Source organism: Bombina bombina, chromosome 1 (assembly GCF_027579735.1).
Source record: "Bombina bombina isolate aBomBom1 chromosome 1, aBomBom1.pri, whole genome shotgun sequence".
Lineage (NCBI taxonomy): Eukaryota > Metazoa > Chordata > Amphibia > Anura > Bombinatoridae > Bombina > Bombina bombina.
Window position 1 is genome coordinate 30,115,053 of NC_069499.1, and position 24,131 is coordinate 30,139,183.

Here is a 24,131-nt window from a genome sequence, read left to right on the forward strand (position 1 = left end):
GATTAGGGGTTAATAAGTGTAGATAGGTTGTGGCGACATTGAAGTGGCATTTTAGGGGTTAATAAATATAATGTAGGTGTTGGAGATGTTGGGGGCAGCAGATTTGGGGTTAATAAATATAATGCAGGTGTCGGCGATGTCAGGGGCGGCAGATTAGGGGTTAATAAGTGTAAGATTAGGGTTGTTTAGACTCGGGGTTCATGTTAGGGTTACAAAGATAAGTAGCTCCAATAAACACAAATCCCCTCACAAGAGCAGCGCACCCTGTGGTGCTATTGATGCAGGCCGGAGCCCCCTAGTGGTCCAGCTCACTGTGGATGTCTCTGAGGGGATTGATAGTAGATATCCTATGTGGACACAAAGTATATGCACATAGCCCAGTATTGTTAAGACAGAGAGACAAGTAAGTAAAGAATAAACTTACAAGATCCTCTGCACCTCCAGTTGCATTAACAGCAGACTGGGACCTAACAGTCGCCCAGCAGACTGGAAAACTCCCAGCAGGTCCTGGTCTTCCTCAGGTGGCTAATAGCAGCACAGCCCAATTATGTACTTACAAAAAATACACCAAAGGGCAAGCAAGTGTATTAAAATGTATAAAACTTTAATAAAAAGCGACGCGTTTCTCAGCTGACTAAGAGCTGTTTCCTCCGGCTAAAAAATATATTTCATAATGAAAATATACTTGCTATTTAACAGGATATGCATAATGAGAACACAATCTGATAGGTGCAGCAATTAAGACAATTCATTAGTCACAACTGTGTATAATTAGTTGATATGGTAACCTTTGTAAACAATCCATTCACTGCAGTCTTCAAAAACATATAAGCAGACAAAAGTTATCCCATTTAAATGCACATAATTATTCAGAGATGACTTAAATAAATAACATTTGGTTGTTGTGCAGAGCCCCACTACCAATGCTATTCTGACTAACTATCTCACACTATCTGAATCAGAATTCATTAGTTCATATGAAATTAGGAAATGTCAATACAGTCCTCTGCATCTTTAACACTTTCTTTCCATTATTGTTACACAATTGTTCAAATATTGACCACTAAATAACGATCACAATCAGCTAGCTCACACCGATCAGCTAGCTCACACTGCTTATTTTATGAACATTCTCATCTTTTTAGTCAACACACTTTTACTTTCATTCACTATACACATTATTTAACATTTTCACGACTGCTTACCGGCAGTCTATTAATCACGATGCTGTAATAGGGGGAGACCAACTATCTCACACTATCTGATTATTGGATTATAGTGGCAGCGACGTTGGGGGCGGCAGTTTAGGGGTTAATAAGTGTAGGTACACACTTATTAACCCCTAAACTGCCGCCCCCAACATCGCCACCACTATAATAAACATATTAACCCCTAAAATGACGCACTCCCGCCTCGCAAACATTAGTTAAATATTATTAAACCCTAATCTGCTGTCCCTAACATCGTCGCCACCTACCTACATTTATTAAACCCTAATCTGCCGCCCCAACGTCGCCGCCACTATACTAAATGTATTAACCCCTAAACCTAAGTCTAACCCTAACCCTAACACCCCCTAACTTAAATAAAATTACAATAAATCTAACTAAACAATTCTACCATTAACTAAATAATTCCTATTTAAAAATAAATATTTACCTAGAAAATAAACCCTAAGCTAGCTCCAATATAACTAATAGTTACATTGTAGCTAGCTTACGGCTAGATTTAGATTTTTGTCGGTAACGACCCGCGTAGCTAACGCTGGCTTTTTTCTGGCCGCACCTTTTAAATAACTCTGGTATTGAGAGTTCACAGAATGGCTGCGTTAGGCTCCAAAAAAGGAGCGTAGAGCATATTTAACGCAACTTCAACTCTCGATACCAGAGTTGCTTACGGACGTGGCCAGCTTAAAAAAACATGCTTGTGCACGATTCCCCCATAGAAAACAATGGGGCTGTTTGAGCTGAAAAAAAACCTAACACCTGCAAAAAAGCCGTGTTCAGCTCCTAACGCAGCCCCATTGTTTGCTATGGGGAAACACTTCCTACGTCTGCACCTAACACTCTAACATTTACCCCGAGTCTAAACACCCCTAACCTTACACTTATTAACCCCTAATCTGCCGCCCCCGCTATTGCTGACCCCTGCATATTATTATTAACCCCTAATCTGCCCCTCCGTAAAACGCCGCTATTTACGTTATCCCTATGTACCCCTAATCTGCTGCCCCTAACACCGCCGATCCCTATATTATATTTATTAACCCCTAATCTGCCCCCCACAACGTCGCCTCCACCTGCCTACACTTATAAACCCCTAATCCGCCTCACTAACCCTATAATAAATAGTATTAACCCCTAATCTGCCCTCCCTAACATCGCTGACACCTAACTTCAAACATTAACCCCTAATCTGCCGATTGGAGCTCACCGCTATTCTAATAAATGTATTAACCCCTAAAGCTAAGTCTAACCCTAACACTAACATCCCCCTAAATTAAATATAATTTAAATCTAACGAAATTAATTAACTCTTATTAAATAAATTATTCCTATTTAAAGCTAAATACTTACCTGTAAAATAAATCCTAATATAGCTACAATATAAATTATAATTATATTATAGCTATTTTAGGATTTATATTTATTTTACAGGTAACTTTGTATTTATTTTAACCAGGTACAATAGCTATTAAATAGTTAAAAAACTATTTAATAGCTAAAATAGTTAAAATAATTACAAATTTACCTGTAAAATAAATCCTAACCTAAGTTACAATTAAACCTAACACTACACTATCAATAAATAAATTACCTACAATTACCTACAATTAAACCTAACACTACACTATCAATAAATTAATTAAAAACAATATCTACAAATAAATACAATTAAATAAACTAACTAAAGTACAAAAAATAAAAAAGAACTAAGTTACAAAAAATAAAAAAATATTTACAAACATTAGAAATATATTACAACAATTTTAAACTAATTACACCTACTCTAAGCCCCCTAATAAAATAACAAAGCCCCCCAAAATAAAAAAATGCCCTACCCTATTCTAAATTACAAAAGTTCAAAGCTCTTTTACCTTACCAGCCCTGAACAGGGCCCTTTGCGGGGCATGCCCCAAGAAATTCAGCTCTTTTGCCTGTAAAAAAACACATACAATACCCCCCCCAACATTACAACCCACCACCCACATACCCCTAATCTAACCCAAACCTCCCTTAAATAAACCTAACACTGAGCCCCTGAAGATCTTCCTACCTTGTCTTCACCTCACCGGGTATCACACCGATCCGTCCTGGCTCCGATATCTTCATCCAACCCAAGCGGGGGCTAGACATCCATCATCCGACGGCTGAAGAAGTCCAGAAGAGGGTCCAAAGTCTTCATCCTATCCGTGAAGAAGAGTAGATCCGGACCGGCAACAATCTTCTTCCAATCGGCATGTTCTTTCTTTATCCGATGAGGACCGGCTCCATCGTGAAGACCTCCAGCGTGGACCCATCTTCTTCCGACGACGTCCAACTGAAGAATGACGGTTCCTTTAAAGGACGTCATCCAAGATGGCGTCCCTCGAATTCCGATTGGCTGATAGGATTCTATCAGCCTATCGGAATTAAGGTAGGAAAATTCTGATTGGCTGATGGAATCAGCCAATCAGAATCAAGTTCAATCCGATTGGCTGATCCAATTAGATTGAGCTCGCATTCTATTGGCTGTTCCGATCAGCCAATAGAATGCGAGCTCAATCTGATTGGCTGATCGGATCAGCCAATCGGATTGAACTTGATTCAGAATTTTCCTACCTTAATTCCGATTGGCTGATAGAATCCTATCAGCCAATCGGAATTCGAGGGACGCCATCTTGGATGACGTCCCTTAAAGGAACCGTCATTCTTCAGTTGGACGTCGTCGGAAGAAGATGGGTCCGCGCTGGAGGTCTTCACGATGGAGCCGGTCCTCATCGGATGAAGATAGAAGATGCCGCTTGGAAGAAGATGGTTGCCGGTCCGGATCTACTCTTCTTCCCGGATAGGATGAAGACTTTGGACCCTCTTCTGGACTTCTCCAGCCGTCGGATGATGAATGTCTAGCCCACGCTTGGGTTGGATGAAGATATCGGAGCCAGGACGGATCGGTGTGATACCCGGTGAGGTGAAGACAAGGTAGGAAGATCTTCAGGGGCTTAGTGTTAGGTTTATTTAAGGGGGGTTTGGGTTAGATTAGGGGTATGTGGGTGGTGGGTTGTAATGTTGGGGGGGTATTGTATGTGTTTTTTTACAGGCAAAAGAGCTGAATTTCTTGGGGCATGCCCAGCAAAGGGCCCTGTTCAGGGCTGGTAAGGTAAAAGAGCTTTGAACTTTTGTAATTTACAATAGGATAGGGCATTTTTTTACTTTCGGGGGCTTTGTTATTTTATTAGGGGGCTTAGAGTAGGTGTAATTAGTTTAAAATTGTTGTAATATTTTTCTAATATTTGTAAATATTTTTTTATTTTTTGTAACTTTTTTTTTTTTTTTTTTAAATATAATTTTTATTTATTAACACAAAAGAAAAGAGATTAACAGTGTACAGATTAGATGAAAAAATAAAAAAAAAATACATCTCATTGAGCTTCATATTTTAAACACATATATAAACACTCTTCAAGTCGAAGAGAGAAAAATTTAGACAAAGAATTTGTTAACCTTCCTCTAGTGTTTATCTCATTAAGTTTATCTCAAACTATGAATGCGGGGAAATATTAAAAAAGAAACACAAGGGAAAAAAAATTAAAAAAAAATTCTTTTTTCTCTATTTCCCTTTTTCTCTATCCTTGCTAAAGTATTACCCCCTTTTGTAGATTCCCCTCTCCTTTGGTCAAAGGAGTGGGACATTAGCAAGTGGCCTGGTGGATATTAACCAAGACAACAACAACAGAAAGAAAAAAAAAAAAAAAAAAAAGGGAGAGGATTTTCCCCCCCTGTGTCTGTTAAATCCGCCTACTATCACCTTGTCTTCATGGTGAACTAAATTTAATACCAATCTGCAGGGAAAATATTAGATAATAATAAAGATTCAAAATATTCGGTCCTGCGAAACGTATAAATCAGAGAGAATTGTATATTTAATGGATAATTTAAAATAACCTTCAGCCATTTTTAAAAAGAAAGCTTTCGTTTTTCTCTTGTTCAATGGGGATATAGTTATTTTCTCAAAAACTATCTGGGAATATATGTGATTTGTAAAGGCTGCATTTGCGGGTGCCTGCTTACTTTTCCATTCTTTTAATATCAGATTACGACCAAGTGCAATAGCCGTGTTTATACAATTAAAATTAATTTGCTTATTGTCTGCTGTCCGGAAAAAGAAGATATCTCTGGCAGTTAGTTTAACTTTATTCTCTGAATTTTTATTTATCCAAAATTCTACCATTCCCCAGAACTGTAGAATTTTTGGACACAGCCACAGGCAATGAATTAGATCTGCTTTTTGGTTGTTGCATTTTGGGCAATTGTTATTAGACTGGGGGTTCCATTTGGAGATTCTCCAGGGGGTCAGGTAGGAGTTATTAAGCAACTTTAAATGTGTCTCCTTCCAGGATATATATTGTATCCTGCTATATATGGTTTAATTTGCTCCCATCTGCAAGAGTTTGCACCAGATTTCTTGATTCCCGCCACAAAATGTCTCAACTGAAGATATGCATAAAAATTCTTATTAGGGAAATTGAATTCCTGGCTATATCTGAAAAAGATCTAATTTGGAGTAAAGGATTTAAACATTGATAAACATGAGTGAGACCTTGTTGTGTCCATCTGTCATAAACCTCATAGGTTAGACCTGGTGAAAATTGAGGGTTGCCTTGAATTAAAAGGTATGGAGTTAATTCAAAGTTAATGCCTAACATTACATTAATTTTCTGCCATGCTTCGATTGAATTATATATCAGCTTCATCCTTTTAATCTTATTAGGTAATTGTCTTATTGGGCAGTGGAGTAAAGCTGATAGTGCATAAGGGGCGCACAGATCCTTCTCTAAAGAGAAAGGTGAAAAATAGTTGGCTTCAGTTAACCAATCAACGGCAAAGCGAGCTAAGTTTGCAATGTTATATTTTTGGATATCTGGGAAGGATAAACCCCCATCTTCAGGTCTGGGAGTTAGTTTATGAATAGATAATAGATGTCTCTTATTATTCTAGATAAAGTCAGCGCAATCTTTATAAAATCTCTTGATGTCTTTACTCCGAATGGGCAAAGCAATATTTTGCATGATATACATTAGCTGTGGGAATAAGACAGTTTTGATAATCATTACCTTTGCGGATAGGGAGATGGGAAATACCTTCCACTATTTCAATTTTTCTGTGGCTTTTCTAAAAAGAGAAAGATAATTTAACCTATACCATTGATTGGGGTCAGCATGTATATTAATCCCCAATTATTGAATACTAGGAGATTCCTGAAAGGAATGTTTCTGTATACTCTTTTTGCTTTTGTGTATCCAGAGTATTTCAGATTTACTGACATTAATTTTATAACCCGAGAAGGTACTAAATATTCCAATACCGTTTAAGACCTTAGGTATACTTTCCTTAGAATTTTTGATAAACAAAAGGAGGTCATCAGCATAAAGAGATAATACTAGTTTTTGTTCTCCTAATTTAATACCCTGAATTTCTTCACGTAGATAGATTGCCAGAGGTTCTATTGATAGGTTGAATAATAACGGAGAAAGAGGGCAGCCCTGTCGAGTCCCTCTATATAGAGTGAAATAAGGCGACTGACTACCATTTATTAGTAAAGAAGATCTTGTAACTTAGTTCTTTTTTATTTTTTGTACTTTAGTTAGTTTATTTAATTGTATTTATTTGTAGATATTGTATTTAATTAATTTATTGATAGTGTAGTGTTAGGTTTAATTGTAACTTAGGTTAGGATTTATTTTACAGGTAAATTTGTAATTATTTTAACTATTTTAGCTATTAAATAGTTCTTAACTATTTAATAGCTATTGTACCTGGTTAAAATAAATACAAAGTTACCTGTAAAATAAATATAAATCCTAAAATAGCTATAATATAATTATAATTTATATTGTAGCTATATTAGGGTTTATTTTACAGGTAAGTATTTAGATTTAAATGGGAATAATTTATTTAATAAGAGTTAATTTATTTTGTTAGATTTAAATTATATTTAACTTAGGGGGGTGTTAGGGTTAGGGTTAGACTTAGCTTTAGGGGTTAATCCATTTATTACAGTAGCGGCGAGATTTGGTCGGCAGATTAGGGGTTAATAACTTAAGTTAGGTGTCGGCGATGTTAGGGAGGGCAGATTAGGGGTTAATACTATTTATTATAGGGTTATTGAGGCGGGAGTGAGGCGGATTAGGGGTTAATAACTTTATTATAGTAGCGGTGCGGTCCGCTCGGCAGATTAGGGGTTAATAAGTGTAGGCAGGTGGAGGCGACGTTGAGGGGGGCAGATTAGGGGTTAATAAATATAATATAGGGGTCGGCGGTGTTAGGGGCAGCAGATTAGGGGTACATAAGTATAACGTAGGTGGCGGTCGGCAGATTAGGGGTTAATTATTGTAGGTAGCTGGCGGCGACGTTGTGGGGGGCAGGTTAGGAGTTAATAAATATAATATAGGGGTCGGCGGTGTTAGGGGCAGCAGATTAGGGGTACATAAGTATAACGTAGGTGGCGGTCGGCAGATTAGGGGTTAAAAAAATGTAATCGAGTGGCGGCGATGTGGGGGGACCTCGGTTTAGGGGTACATAGGTAGTTTATGGGTGTTAGTGTACTTTAGAGCACAGTAGTTAAGAGCTTTATAAACCGGCGTTAGCCCAGAAAGCTCTTAACTACTGACTTTTTTCTGCGGCTGGAGTTTTGTCGTTAGATTTCTAACGCTCACTTCAGACACGACTCTAAATACCGGAGTTAGAAAGATCCCATTGAAAAGATAGGATACGCAATTGACGTAAGGGGATCTGCGGTATGGAAAAGTCGCGGCTGAAAAGTGAGCGTTAGACCCTTTAATGACTGGCTCCAAATACCGGCGGTAGCCTAAAACCAGCGTTAGGAGCCTCTAACGCTGGTTTTCACGGCTACCACCAAACTCTAAATCTAGGCCCTAGGGTTTATTTTTAATTTTACAGGCAAGTTTGTATTTATTTTAACTAGGTAGAATAGTTATTAAATAATTATTAACTATTTAATAACTACCTAGCTAAAATAAATGCAAAAGTACCTGTAAAATAAAAGCTAACCTAAGTTACAATAACACTTAACACTACACTACAATTAAATAAATTAACTAAATTAACAACAATTAAATGAATTAAATTAAATTAGCTAAAGTACAAAAAAACCCCACTAAATTTCAGAAAATAATAAACAAATTACAAGATTTTTAAACTAATTACACCTAATCTAATAGCCCTATCAAAATAAAAAAGCCCCCCACCCCAAAATTAAAAAACCCTAGCCTAAACTAAACTATCAGGGCAATGGGGAGCTTAGGTTTTTTTTAGATAGTATTTTATTTGGGGGGTTGGTTGTGTGGGTGGTGGGTTTTACTGTTGGGGGGGTTGTTTTTTGTTTTTCTTTACAGGTAAAAGAGCTGATTACTTTGGGGCAATGCCCGGCAAAATGCCCATTTAAGGGTTATTGATAGTTTAGTTTAGGCTAGGGTTTTTTATTTTTGGGGGGCTTTTTTATTTTGATAGGGCTATTAGATTAGGTGTAATTAGTTTATTGTAATTTGTTTATTATGTTCTATTTAATAACTATTCTACCTAGTTAAAATAAATACAAACTTGCCTGAAAAAATACAAATAAACCCTTATCTAGCTACAATGTAACTATTAGTTATATTGTAGCTAGCTTAGGGTTTATTTTCTAGGTAAGTATTTATTTTTAAATAGAAATTATTTAGTTAATGATATGAATTTTTAGTTATATTCATTGTAATTATATTTAAGTTTGGGGGTGTTAGGGTTAGACTTAGGTTTAGGGGTTAATACATTTAGTATAGTGGCGGCGACGTTGGGGCGGCAGATTAGGGGTTAATAAATGTAGGTAGGTGGCGGCGATGTTAGGGACGGCAGATTAGGGGTTAATAATATTTAACTAATGTTTGCAAGGCAGGAGTGCGGCGGTTTAGGTGTTAATATGTTTATTATAGTGGCAGCGACGTTGGGGGCAGCAGATTAGGGGTTAATAAGTGTAGATAGGTTGTGGCGACATTGGGGTGGCATTTTAGGGGTTAATAAATATAATGTAGGTGTTGGAGATGTTGGGGGCAGCAGATTTGGGGTTAATAAATATAATGCAGGTGTCGGCGATGTCAGGGGCGGCAGATTAGGGGTTAATAAGTGTAAGATTAGGGTTGTTTAGACTCGGGGTTCATGTTAGGGTTGCAAAGATAAGTAGCTCCAATAAACACAAATCCAGATGTATACTCACAAGAGCAGCGCACCCTGTGGTGCTATTGATGCAGGCCGGAGCCCCCCAGTGGTCCAGCTCACTGTGGATGTCCCTGAGGGGATTGATAGTAGATATCCTATGTGGACACAAAGTATATGCACATAGCCCAGTAGTGTTAAGACAGAGAGACAAGTAAGTAAAGAATAAACTTACAAGATCCTCTGCACCTCCAGTTGCATTAACAGCAGACTGGGACCTAACAGTCGCCCAGCAGACTGGAAAACTCCCAGCAGGTCCTGGTCTTCCTCAGGTGGCTAATAGCAGCACAGCCCAATTATGTACTCACAAAAAATACACCAAAGGGCAAGCAAGTGTATTAAAATGTATAAAACTTTAATAAAAAGCGACGCGTTTCTCAGCTGACTAAGAGCTGTTTCCTCCGGCTAAAAAATATATTTCATAATGAAAATACACTTGCTATTTAACAGGATATGCATAATGAGAACACAATCTGATAGGTGCAGCAATTAAGACAATTCATTAGTCACAACTGTGTATAATTAGTTGGTATGGTAACCTTTGTAAACAATCCATTCACTGCAGTCTTCAAAAACATATAAGCAGACAAAAGTTATCCCATTTAAATGCACATAATTATTCAGAGATGACTTAAATAAATAACATTTGGTAGTTGTGCAGAGCCCCACTACCAATGCTATTCTGACTAACTATCTCACACTATCTGAATCAGAATTCATTAGTTCATATGAGATTAGGAAATGTCAATACATTCCCCTGCATCTTTAACACTTTCTTTCCATTATTGTTACACAATTGTTCAAATATTGACCACTAAATAACGATCACAATCAGCTAGCTCACACCGATCAGCTAGCTCACACTGCATATTATATGAACATTCTCATCTTTTCTCATGAGATTAGGAAATGTTAATACATTCCTCTGCATCTTTAACACTTTCTTTCCATTATTGTTACACAATTGTTCAAATATTGACCACTAAATAACGATCACGATCAGCTAGCTCACACCGATCAGCTAGCTCACACTGCATATTATATTAACATTCTCATCTTTTCTCATGAGATTAGGAAATGTTAATACATTCCTCTGCATCTTTAACACTTTCTTTCCATTATTGTTACACAATTGTTCAAATATTGACCACTAAATAACGATCAGCTAGCTCACACCGATCAGCTAGCTCACACTGCATATTATATGAACATTCTCATCTTTTCTCATGAAATTAGGAAATGTTAATACATTCCTCTGCATCTTTAACACTTTCTTTCCATTATTGTTACACAATTGTTCAAATATTGACCACTAAATAACGATCACGATCAGCTAGCTTACACCGATCAGCTAGCTCACACTGCTTATTTTATGAACATTCTCATCTTTTCTTTTTAGTCAACACACTTTTACTTTCATTCACTATACACATTATTTAACAATTTCACGACTGCTTACCGGCAGTCTATTAATCACGATGCTGTAATAGGGGGAGACCAATTATCTCACACTATCTGATTATTGGATTATCCATGTCTTTATTGTCTCATACGTACACAGCATAACGTGAGCCAACTTTGGATATTATGTGTTTATATTTAGTATATTTTTATCACATTTAGCCTCTTTATTTAGTTGCACAAATTACTGAATATATCCCCACGATGATTATGAGAGTAACACTTAGGGAGAGGCCCATGTACGATTAATCTATTGGGCACCTATATCAATACATGCCTGTCAAGTGTTATGTGGGGGCGGATTCCTTCCATGACAACAGCACACATAAGGTTCTGATTGGTGGATGGTTATCCACCCATCCACATACGACCTATGAGAGGAGCTCATTACCTAGAGCATAACCATATCATCAGGTTTGTTCTGATGGCTACTAAATATATTAGTTGAAATAAATAGAGCCATTGTATTGTATTTTAATATCAAATAAAAAAGTTATGTAACGTATAACATCTATTGCTACATAGCTATCAATACAGGGCCAATAATAATAATACATATGAAAAAAACGTGCAGTCACTGCACTATTCATAATCAAGCAGCTGGGCTGCACACATAGCAGCGTCTCCCCACAGGGCCTGTCATTTGCAAGCTGAAAAGCAGGTTCAGTGTTATAGTTTGTTTGGTCTCATCATGCTTTGGATCTCTATTAGGATTTTTTTACTATGTTTTTAAATATATTGTTTTAACATCAAGCACACTATGTATTTATTTTTATTTATTCACTCCTATGTATATATTTACCTTTATTATGTACAAAAATATTTGTTTGATTTGCTCTCAGAATAGCACTGGTAGTGGGGCTCTGCACAACTACCAAATGTTATTTATTTAAGTCATCTCTGAATAATTATGTGCATTTAAATGGGATAACTTTTGTCTGCTTATATGTTTTTGAAGACTGCAGTGAATGGATTCTTTACAAAGGTTACCATACCAACTAATTATACACAGTTGTGACTAATGAATTGTCTTAATTGTTGCACCTATCAGATTGTGTTCTCATTATTCATATCCTGTTAAATAGCAAGTGTATTTTCATTATGAAATATATTTTTTAGCCTGAGGAAACAGCTCTTAGTCAGCTGAGAAACGCGTCGCTTTTTATTAAAGTTTTATACATTTTAATACACTTGCTTGCCCTTTGGTGTATTTTTTGTAAGTACATTATTGGGCTGTGCTGCTATTAGCCACCTGAGGAAGACCAGGACCTGCTGGGAGTTTTCCAGTCTGCTGGGCAACTGTTAGGTCCCAGCCTGCTGTTAATGCAACTGGAAGTGCAGAGGATCTTGTAAGTTTATTCTTTACTTACTTGTCTCTCTGTCTTAACACTACTGGGCTATGTGCATATACTTTGTGTCCACATAGGATATCTACTATCAATCCCCTCAGGGACATCTTCTGGGTATCCACTTCAATCCCACAGTGAGCTGAACCACTCAAGTCTCCGGCCTGCATCAATAGCACCACAGGGTGCGCTGCTCTTGTGAGTATACATCTGGATTTGTGTTTATTAGAGCCACTTATCTTTGCATTACTAGGCCATGTCGACACCTCTGTTTTTTCTTTTTTCAGTTGTCTAACATCATAGGAAAACCATCCTACAACCGAGAGCTGTCACACTTTTTTGGACCATTGTACATTGGAATTTGTTTTCCACATATCTTCTATGGACATTGTTTGGTAGATATAGTGTTTATAGAGTTGTATATCCATTTTTTCTTTTTCCTTTCACACTACTATTTTTTGTCATTTGTGTTTGGAGGCGCCCCTTAAGGGTGTGGTTTTTGCTTGGTTATACCACACTCTCAACATCAGTTCATGTTAGGATGTTAGGTGTAAACATAAATTTTATTTCCCCATAGGAATCAATGGGGCTGCGTTAGTGAGCTTTACGCTGCTTTTTGGCAGGTGTTAGACTTTTTCTCAGCCGGCTCTCCCAGTTGATTCCTATGGTGAAATTGTGCACAAGCACGTAAGACCAGCTCACTGCTGACTTAAGCAGCGCTGGTATTGGAGTGCGTTAAGGAGCAAAATTTTGCTCAATTCTTGCCTAATAACGCCGGGTTTGTAAAAAGGTAAGGTAAGTGTGCGTTGAGACAAAACTGCTTGTTAGTACCGCATAGCCTCTAACGCAAAACTCATAATCTAGCCATAAATTACAACAAAAAAAAACAGTATCAAAAATAAAAATTAATTACACCTAATCTAATAGTCCTATCAAAATAAAAAGCCCCCCCCCCAAAAAAAAAAAAAAAATAAAAAAAAACCTAGCCTACAATAAACTACCAATGGCCCTTTGTGGAGCATTGCCCCAAAGAAATCAGCTCTTTTACCTGAATAGAAAAATACAAACCCCCCCCCCAACAGTATAACCCACCACCCACACAACCAACCCCCCCAAATAAAAACCTATCTAAAAAACCTAAGCTCCCCATTGCCCTTAAAAAGGCATTTAGCTCTTTTACTGCCCAGGCCATTGGTAGTTTATTGTAGGCTAGGGTTTTTTTAATTTTGGGGGGTCATTAGACTAGGTGTAATTCGTTTTTATTTTTGATACTGTGGTTTGTTTGTTTTTTGTTTTTGTAACTTAGCTGTTTTTTTGGTAAATTAATTTTTTTTATTGTAGATTTAAATCATTTGAGTAGGGTTAGGTTTTTTTGAATATGTAATATAGTTAATTTAATTGGTAGTTTAATGTAATTTTAGTATACTAGTTAGGGTAGGTTAATTAATAGTTTAATATACTGTAGTTTATTTTAATTGTACAAGTAAGTTTTAATTTATTATAAGGGATGTTGTAATTTTAATGTAAATTGCGGGTTGTTAGGTTTAAGGGTTAATAGCTTAATTTAGTTTATGGTGATGAGGGAGCTGGCGGTTTAGGGGTTAATAGGTTTAGTTAGTGGTAGTAATGTGGGAGGCCAGGGGTTTAGGGGTTAATACATTTATTTAGTTGCGGTGGGGTCCGGGAGCTGCGGGATAGGGGTTAATACATTTATTTAGTTGCGGCGGGGTCCAGGAGCAGAGGAATAGGGGTTGATAACATTATGTAGGTGGCGGCAATGTCGGGGCAGCAGATTAGGGGTGTTTAGACTCGGGCCTATGTTAAGGTGTTAAGTGTAAACTTTACTGGTTTTTAACCATAGAAATCAATGGGATATCTGGCAGCATCGAACATTAGCTTTCGCTGCTTTCAGACTCCCATTGATTCCTATGGCATCCGCGGCCTCCAGGGTGGCAGATTGAAACCAGGTACGCTGGGCCAGAATAGCCGCGAGCGTACCGGTACCAAAGTTATTTGATAACTTTGAAAAAGTGTCAAATAGTGCCGAATGTGTATTCGGAACATCTGTAATGACGTAAGCATCGATCTGTGTCAGATTGAGACCGGCGGATGTTACGTCACAACTTTTGCCGGTCTGTAGGCTTTGATAACTAGGTTGAATCAAGCTCTCCACAATTACGCTGCAGAATTCCAGCGTATTTGTGGTTGACGGCTTGATAAATATCCCCCAAGGTGTCAAATTTCTACTCACATAAACTTAAGCTCAAGTATTGTGCAACCCTGATTCACAAAGCTGTCAGGCTCAGCTCACTCAGTGTTGGTGAAGCCAGAAATTTTTAAAGTAGAAATTCTGAGAGTAGAAATTTTGAAAACAGAAATAGATTTGAAGTCCTTGAAAACCTTCAAGAGAATGAAGAGGAAGCTGTTTTAGAACAAAAGAAAAGGAAACGTATCAGACACAAATATTTTTTCCAAAAGGAGACGAGAGATAGAGGAAGGGAGAGATTTAATGGAAGAGAGATACAACAGAGACAGATGATATACAAACTGTTTCTAATGAAGATTTAGTCAAAAAGGGAATTTTGAATCCGTTTGAGAAAAATATAACGACAAATAAGGCAGAAATATTAAGTAAGGGTCTCAAATTTGCCCCTAGCCAAAAATTAAATAAATTTGATACCTTTATTGGAATTCAGAAGTTTGTGAGAAATTTATCTATAAAAAAAACATTTTCTTCTAAACCCTATGGAAAGAGAAAGTATGGAACATTCTAATGATATTATAGCAAGTTCTATCACCCATACTGGTCTTAAAAATAAATCTACATTTAATCCTATATATTGCAAATCTGCACCTATGGAAATATTTTTGGAGCTAGTAGAATGGGATTTAAGAAATTATAGTTGCAATTTAAATTAACAAGAACAAGAAGCTCTAAAAAAATAATAATTGATAAAAACATGGTGATCAAGGGGGCCAATAAGGGGGGTTGGTATCATGGAGAAGGCTAAATATATTAAAGAATGTGAACGTCTTCTAAATGACAAATCCACATACAAAAAAATTAGATATGAATCCTATAAATATGTTTAAAAATAAATTAGAGGTGTATTTGCTAAAGGGAAGAGACAAGGGTGTTCTAGATAGACATGAATTTGATTCAATTAATATTAAATTTACTAAAATTGCAACTTTTTATATATTACCGAAACTGCATAAAGATAGATTGAACCCCCCGGGTAGACCTATAGTTTTGGGGTGAATTCTCTAACGAGCAATTTGTCTAAGTACATAGATATCCTTCTCTAACCAGTTGTGACGCAAACCAAATCCTACTTGAAAGATACAGTAAGTGTTCTAAATGTGCTAAACAATATAAATTGGAATAATGATTATTGGCTAGTCACAGTAGACGTAACCTCTTTATATGCGAAAAAACGAGGTCTAGAAGCAGTTAATCACATGCTAACAAACTTAAGTGACTTATTTTGGAGGGTATTTTGGACACCATTTTTTTCTGGTTTAATTATGCTATTTTTTTGCAAACAGGAGGTACATGGATGGGTACGTGTTTTGCCCCCAGCTATGCCAACCTTTTTATGGCTGCTTGGGAAGAGCTATGGGTATATAGTGGACATAGCTGGGGGCAAAATATCGTATTGTACCATCGCTATATTGACAATATTTTGTTTATATGGAAGGGATCAGGTGATGAACTTGCTTAGTTCCTAAATCATTTACAAAATAATGATTGGAATATAAATTTTTCTTGGGAATTTAGTCAATCTAGGGTTTATTTTCTAGACCTTGAAATATATGTAGAGAATGATGAATTAAAATAAAATAAAAAAAAATCTTCAAAAAGATTGATGTAAATAATTATATAGGATTAGATAGTTGCATCATGGGATATCGATTGAAAACATACCACAAGGGCAGTTCCATAGGATCAGAAGAAATTGCAAGGATGATTCTGTGTATTTTGAATAAGCAAAAATCCTAAAAGGCCGTTTTTTAGAGAAGGGGTTCAAAGAAGACAAATTAAATACTGCAGTTGAAGAAATTGGGGGTTTAGATAGACGTGACATGTCAATATAAAGAATAGAAAAATTGAAATAATAATAATAATCTTAGTTTTGTCTTCAATTACAATAACCAAAATAAAGAATTAAAATAAATAATAGACAAACATTGGGGTATATTAAAAAGAGACCATATACTTAATTTATTTCTCCCAGATAGACCTAATCTAATTTTTAAAAAAGCACTCAATTTAAAAGATCATTTGACTAAAAGTTTTTTCAGAGATAAGATATCAAACAATTGGTTAACTGATATAAAAGGATTTAAATATTATAGAAATTGTGTGGGCTGCAGTAATATATCAAACCAACAAAAGAAAAACAAAAATATTTTCTATTCGAAAAATTCAAAGAAAATATATGAGATTGATCAATGAATTACTTGTAACAGTAGATATGTAATATATCTTCTGGTCTGTAGCTGCAATTTGTTTTATATAGGAAAAACTACCAGACATCTGAAAACTAGAATATACAAACATATTTATAATATAAAAATAGGTTCAGCTAAGCACCCTGTTTCCCTGCATTTTAAAGAAAAACATAAAGATCCCAGTGGACTAATTTTTATGGGTATTAGAAAAATAGATAATCATTAGAGAGGCATAGATATGGATAAGGAGCTCTCAAAGTCAGAAATGAAGTGGAGCTGAATACTTTAATACCATTTGGACTAAATGTAGGATTTGAATTATGTCGTTTTCTTACAGATTGAATATTAACATATGTTGTCCTATTGCTCTTTTTTATATATCTTTAATTATGATAGTAAACTCCAAACTTTATAAATAGAGTTCAATGAACTAAAGGACTGAATTTAGTCTGTAAGTTTTGTATTATGTAATACCACCTTAAATACCACGGTAAATGTGTTTTTGTAACATATATTGTGTAATAATGATTTTTTATAATCCCATATAAATCGTGTTAGGTTTCCTTGATACGATTATTTAGATGATGCATATGTTTCAAATGTTTCGAACAATGGGATACCACCTTAAATGTCCATCAAAAAAATTCAACAATGTTTGCCATTGGACGTTGCTTGCTTAAAAGAAGAATCACCAGACCGCTAGATCATCACCCTTGAAAAAGCCATGGTGGGCGCAGTGAAACATGCGTCGGGTAGCACATGGATACAGTGACGTCACAGTGAAGGGCTTTTCTCCGTGTATGAAGTGGTAACTTAATAGATACATTGTTTGTTTCAAAACAATCCGTTACCATCCTCTCTGGAGACTTTAGATACAACTTTGGTTGCTACGCATATTCTCTGTAGCCCTTAGTGACTTGAAGTTCTGATATTCTTTTTATATGTATAATATGTTTTTATACTTTTAATAAATCAAATTGTTTACATAGTGGTTTCGGACCTTTGATATTTTGTGGCCTCCCTGATAGCCGATATCATGTCTGCTTATATATCAAGAGCTGATGTTTAGCTCCTGAAAAGTGTGAGTTTACATCTAACGAATCAAATTTGCATCTGTTATACACTACACAGTATCACACTATATTCTTGTTCTTTATTTGTGGAGACACAGTTACATATTATAACTTCACCAACACTGAGTGAGCTGAGCATGACAGCTTTGTAAATCAGGATTGCACAATACTTGCGCTTAGGGATGGGCGAATGTTTCTAAAAAATTTGAAATTTAAAACGAATTGTGATACGTTCGTTCGAATCGAATTTCGAATGTTTATATAACATTCTAACATTTTATTTTCAAATTTTCGTTTTTCGAATTTTTCAATAAAATTTGAAAATATTTCTTCGAATAATAGAATGCTTAGCTATGTATTCATTCAATTTCGAAATGTAATATTCGAATTTGAATGTGACATTCGAATTTGAAATAGTATTTCTAGTCTAATACTGTGTTTTTTAAATGTAATATTTGAATGTGACATTTGAATTCCAATGTGACATTCGAATTCAAAATAGTATTTCTAGTTTACAACTGTGTTTAATAAATGTGATATTCGATTTGAATGTGATATTCGATTTGAATGTGATATTTGATTCGAATGTGATATTTGATTTGAATGTAATATTCAAATTCGAATGTGGTATTCGATTTGAATGTGATATTCGATTCAAATGTGACATTCGAATTCGAAAAAGTGTTTCTAGTCTACAATTGTGTTTTATAAATGTAATATTCTAATTTGAAAGTGACATTCGAATTCAAATGTGACATTCGAAAACTGTAAATAACATTCGAAAATCGAATTTTTAAGAATATTCGTTCTTATCAACATTCTATTATGTAAATCGAATTTCTACAATAACATTCATTCTAACATTCAAATTTGAATATAAACACATTCGCCCATCCCTACTTGAGCTTAAGATACCTCAACTGAGATTTGACACATTGAATTAATATTTATTAACTGTCACAATACTGCACCATAATTTGTTGTCTTTTTTATATTTGGAGATACAGTGGCTTTGGGAACTTTCCCCGTCGCTGACACACGGTATCCTTTTTACTTGTTGCATCACATTTTTTATTGTTTAACATGGAAGTCTGTCAAAAGAACTGAAATAAGGGGGCAGTCTGCAGAGTCTTAGATACAAGGTAATCACAGAAGTAAAAAGTATATTAATATAACTGAGATAAGGAGCAGTCTGCAGAGGCTTAGATACAAGGCAATTACAGAGGTAAAAAGTATATTAATATAACTGAGATAAGAAGCAGTCTGCAGAGGCTTATATACAAGGTAATCACAGAGGTAAAAAGTGTATTAATATAACTGAGATAAGGGGCAGTCTGCAGAGGCTTAGATACAAGGTAATCACAGAGGTAAAACGTGTATTAATATAACTAAGATAAGGGGCAGTCTGCAGAGGCTTAGATACAAGGTAATCACAGAGGTAAAAAGTATATTAATATAACTGAGATAAGAGGCAGTCTGCAGAGGGTTAGATACAAGGTAATCACAGAGGTAAAAAGTATATTAATATAACTGAGATAAGGAGCAGTCTGCAGAGGCTTAGTTACAAGGTAATCACATAGGTAAAAAGTATATTAATATAACTGAAATAGGGAGCAGTCTGCAGAGGCTTAGATACAAGGTAATCACAGAGGTAAAAAGTATATTAATATAACTGAGATAAGGAGCAGTCTGCAGAGGCTTAGATACAGGATGATGACAGAGGTAAAAAGTATATTAATATAACTGAGATAAGGGGCAGTCTGCCGAGGCTTAGATACAAGGTAATCACAGAGGTAAACATTATATTAATATAACTGCGATACAGAGCAGTCTGCAGAGATTTAGATACAAGGTAATCACAGAGGTAAAAAGTATATTAATAAAACTGAGATAAGGAGCAGTCTGCAGAGGCTTAGATACAAGGTAATCCCAGAGGTAAAAAGTATATTAATATAACTGAGATAAGGAGCAGTCTGCAGAGGCTTAGATACAAGGTAATCACAAAGGTAAAAAGTATATTAATATAACTGAGATAAGGGGCAGTCTGCAGAGGCTTAGATACAAGGTAATCACAGAGGTAAAAAGTATATTATATAACAGTGTTGCTTATTCAAAACTGGGGAATGGGTAATAAAGGCATTATCTTTTTAAACAAAAAAAAAAATAACCATCTTTGTGAATGTGCATTCTCTAAATAACAGTCCAACTTAAGTTTTTCTGCTTACTTAAAGTTTTTTTAAGATTAGGGTGGGCAGCTTGGATTGTCTTATTTATAGACTTCCCCGTGGCATCAGTCTATACATGTGTTATCTCAATCCACGATCTTTGTAATTTACACAGTTGCTGCAGATTTTTCTACTGCACATCCATGATGCGAATCTTCCTTTCCTCCACATCCCAAAGGTGCTCTATTGGATTAAGATCTGGTGACTGTGGAGACCATTGGAGTACAGTGAACTCATTGTCATGTTCAAGAAACCAGTTTGAGATGATTTGAGCTTTGTGATATGGTACATTATCCTACTGGACGTAGCCATCAGAAGATGGGTACACTGTAGTCATAAAGGGATGGACATGGTCTGCAACAATACTCAGGTAGGCCGTGGCGTTTAAACAATGCTCAATTGGTACTAAGGGGCCCAAAGTGTGCCAAGAAAATATCCCCCACACCATAGATACAAGGCAGGATGGATCCATGCTTTCATGTTGCTTATGCAAAATTCTGACCCTACCATCTGAATGTCGCAGCTGAAATCGAGACTCATCAGACCAGGCAACATTTTTCCATTCTTCTATTATCCAATTTTGGTGAGCCTGTGCGAATTGTAGCCTCAGTTTCCTGTCCATAGCTGACAGGAGTGGCACTGGTGTGGTCTTCTGCTGCTTTAGCCCATCTGCTTCAAGGTTCGACGTGTTGTGCATTCAGAGAGGCTAGTTGCCTTTCTATCATCTCGAACCAGTCTGCCCATTCTCCTCTGACATCAACAAGGCACTTTCATCCACACAACTGCCACTCACTGGATATTTTCTCTTTTTCGGACCATTCTCTGTAAACCCTAGAGTTAGTTGTGCGTGAAAATCCCAGTAGATCAGCAGTTTTTTAAATACTCAGACCAGCCCATCTGGCATCAACAACCATGCCACGTTCAAAGTCACTTAAATCCCCTTTCTTCCCCATTCTGATGCTCGGTTTGAACTTCAGCAAGTCGTCTTCACCATGTCTAGATGACTAAATGCATTGAGTTGCTGCCATGTGATTGGCTGATTAGCAATTTGTGTTACCAATTAATTGAACAGGTGTACCTAATAAAGTGGCCGGTGAATGTATGTATGCATATGTATGTATGTATATATATATATATATATATATATATATATATATATATATATATATATATATATATATATATATATATATATATATACAGTATATTAGCAAATCAATGAAAGCACTCACTGGTCCTTTTTAAATTTGTGGTTTTAATTGATGTTACCCTAAGGAAGGGGAATGTGTCCCCGAAATGTCACATCAATTAAAACTACAAATTTAAAAAGGACCAGTGAGTGGTTATATTTATTTTCTGCACTTAACCGTTAGAACCCTGGCGGATGTATTTTTAAAGGGACAGTCTACACCAGAATTTTTATTGTTTTAAAAGAAAGATAATTCCTTTATTACCCATTTCCCAGTTTGCATAACAAACACAGTTATAATAATATACTTTTAACCTCTGTGATTATCTTGTATCTAAGCCTCTGCAAACTGCCCCTTTTTTCAGTTCTTTTGACAGACTTGCAGTCTAGGCAATCAGTGCCTGCTCCCAGATATCTTCACGTGCACGAGCACAGTGTTATCTATATGAAATATGTGAACTAACACCCTCTAGTGGTGAAAAACTGTTAAAATGCACCTGAAAGAGGTGGGCTTCAAGGTCTAAGAAATTAGCATATGAACCTCCTAGGTTAAGCTTTCAACTAAGAATACCAAGAGAACAAAGCAAAATTGGTGATAAAAGTAAATTGGAAAATTGTTTAAAATTACATGCTCTATCTGAATCATGAAAGTTTATTTTGGCCTAGACTGTCCCTTTAAGTGAGAGTGTGCTTTATCTGAACTTTTTGTGTATGTGTGTGTGTATATATATATATATATATATATATATATATTATATTTATATATATATATATATATATATATATATATATATATATATATATATATATATATATATATATATATATATATACAGTATCTCACAAAAGTGAGTACACCCCTCACATTTTTGTAAATATTTTATTATATTGTTTCATGTGACAACACTGAGGAAATTACAATGCTACAATGTAAAGTAGTGAGTGTACAGCCTGTATAACAGTGTAAATTTGCTGTCCCCTCAAAATAACTTAACACACAGCCATTAATGTCTAAACCGTTGGCAGCAAAAGTGAGTACACCCCTAAGTGGAAATGTCCAAATTGGGCCCAAATAGCAATTTTCCCTCCCCACTGTCATATGACTCATTAGTGTTACAAGGACTCAGGTGTGAATGGGGAGCAGGTGTGTTAAATTTAGTGTTATCGCTCTCACACGCAAAGAACTCTCTGAGGATCTGAAAAAAAGAATTGTTGCTCTACATAAAGATGGCCTAGGCTATAAGAAGATTACCAAGACTCTGAAACTGAACTGCAGCATGGTGGGCAAGACTATACAGTGGTTTCATAGGACAGGTTCAACTCAGAACAGGCCTCGCCATGGTCAACCAAAGAAGTTGAGTGCACATGCTCAGCGTCATATCCAGAGGTTGTCTTTGGGAAATAGTCGTATGAGTTGAAGGGGTGGGGGGTTAGCCTGTCAGTGCTCGGACCATATGCCGCACACTGCATCAAATTGGTCTGCATGGCTGTTGTCCCAGAAGGAAGCCTCTTCTAAAGATGATGCACAAGAAAGCCTGCAAACAGTTTGCTGAAGAAAAACTGGAACCATGTCCTGTGGTCCGATGAGACCAAGTTAAACTTATTTGGTTCCAATGGTGTAAAGTGTGTGTTGTGGTAACCAGGTGAGGAGTTCAAAGACAAGTTTGTCTTGCCTACAGTCAAGCATGGTGGTGGGTGTGTCATGGTCTGGGCCTGCATGACACTTTGGGCCCCATTTGGACATTTCCACTTAAGGGTGTCACTCACTTTTGTTGCCAACGGTTTAGACATTAATGGCTGTGTGTTGAGTTATTTTGAGGGGACAGCAAATTAACACTGCTATACAGGCTGTACACTCACTAATTTACATTGTAGCGAAGTGTCATTTCTTCAGTGTTTTTACATGAAAAGAAATAATAAAATATTTACAAAAATGTGAGTGGTTTACTCACTTTGTGAGATACTATATATATATTCCTAGATCAAATTCAAGTACAGTGTACCTGGTTGGACTCCAAAGGGATGTTCAAATGTGGTTACAGTGCATGTATCCTATGCACATTCATTCACAAAGGTGACACCTTTGATTTTGCAGTTACAAATAAAAAGTACAAAGTTAATTGTTGTGCAAATTGCAGATCCAAAAATGTTATTTACTTGATCTGGTGCACATGCACAAAAAAACAATACATAGGATGCACTTCGAGAGAAGTGAGAGAGAGAATAAGACAACATTTATCCGACATCAAAAGATCGGACCCATGCTCTGAAATGGCAAAACATTTCATCCAGGCTCATGATAGCTCAAACACAACTTTCAAATGGAAGGTAATAGAACAGGTCAAACTACCTCCTAGAAGTGGGGATATGAACAAAGAGGTATTAAAGCAAGAAGCTTATTGGATTTTTACACTTGAGTCACGAATACCAAAAGGATATAACTCTATGTATGATTTGGTTAATTTTTGGGAATAACTTAATATTTGAAAGTGGATAACTTTAAGTATATTGTTACATCTTTATATAAGAGTAAAAATCAAAATTTCTTAGTTTGATAACGTTTCCTAAACTGAAACAAGATGTAGGTATTTTACACAAATAGGTATATCCTTTGCACTTTCAGAGTAATTTAATTATAACATATACACATTACAGTTAGGATCTTAGTAACATAATATGTATACGTGTAGTTTGTATCCTTTATTGGAAACCTCACATTTATTGGTCCTTTTAGGTTATTCTCAAGTCAGTAATACTGCCCATTGTTGTCCATGAGATTTCATGTCTTAATTCTCATCTCTTCTAATCTATACTTATCTTAACAGTGTTTTGTATATACCAACAGCTTTCCTTATATCTAAATTAAAAAGGCCAACACTAGATGCAGCCTAATTTAGACCGCTTGTTCTAGTGAC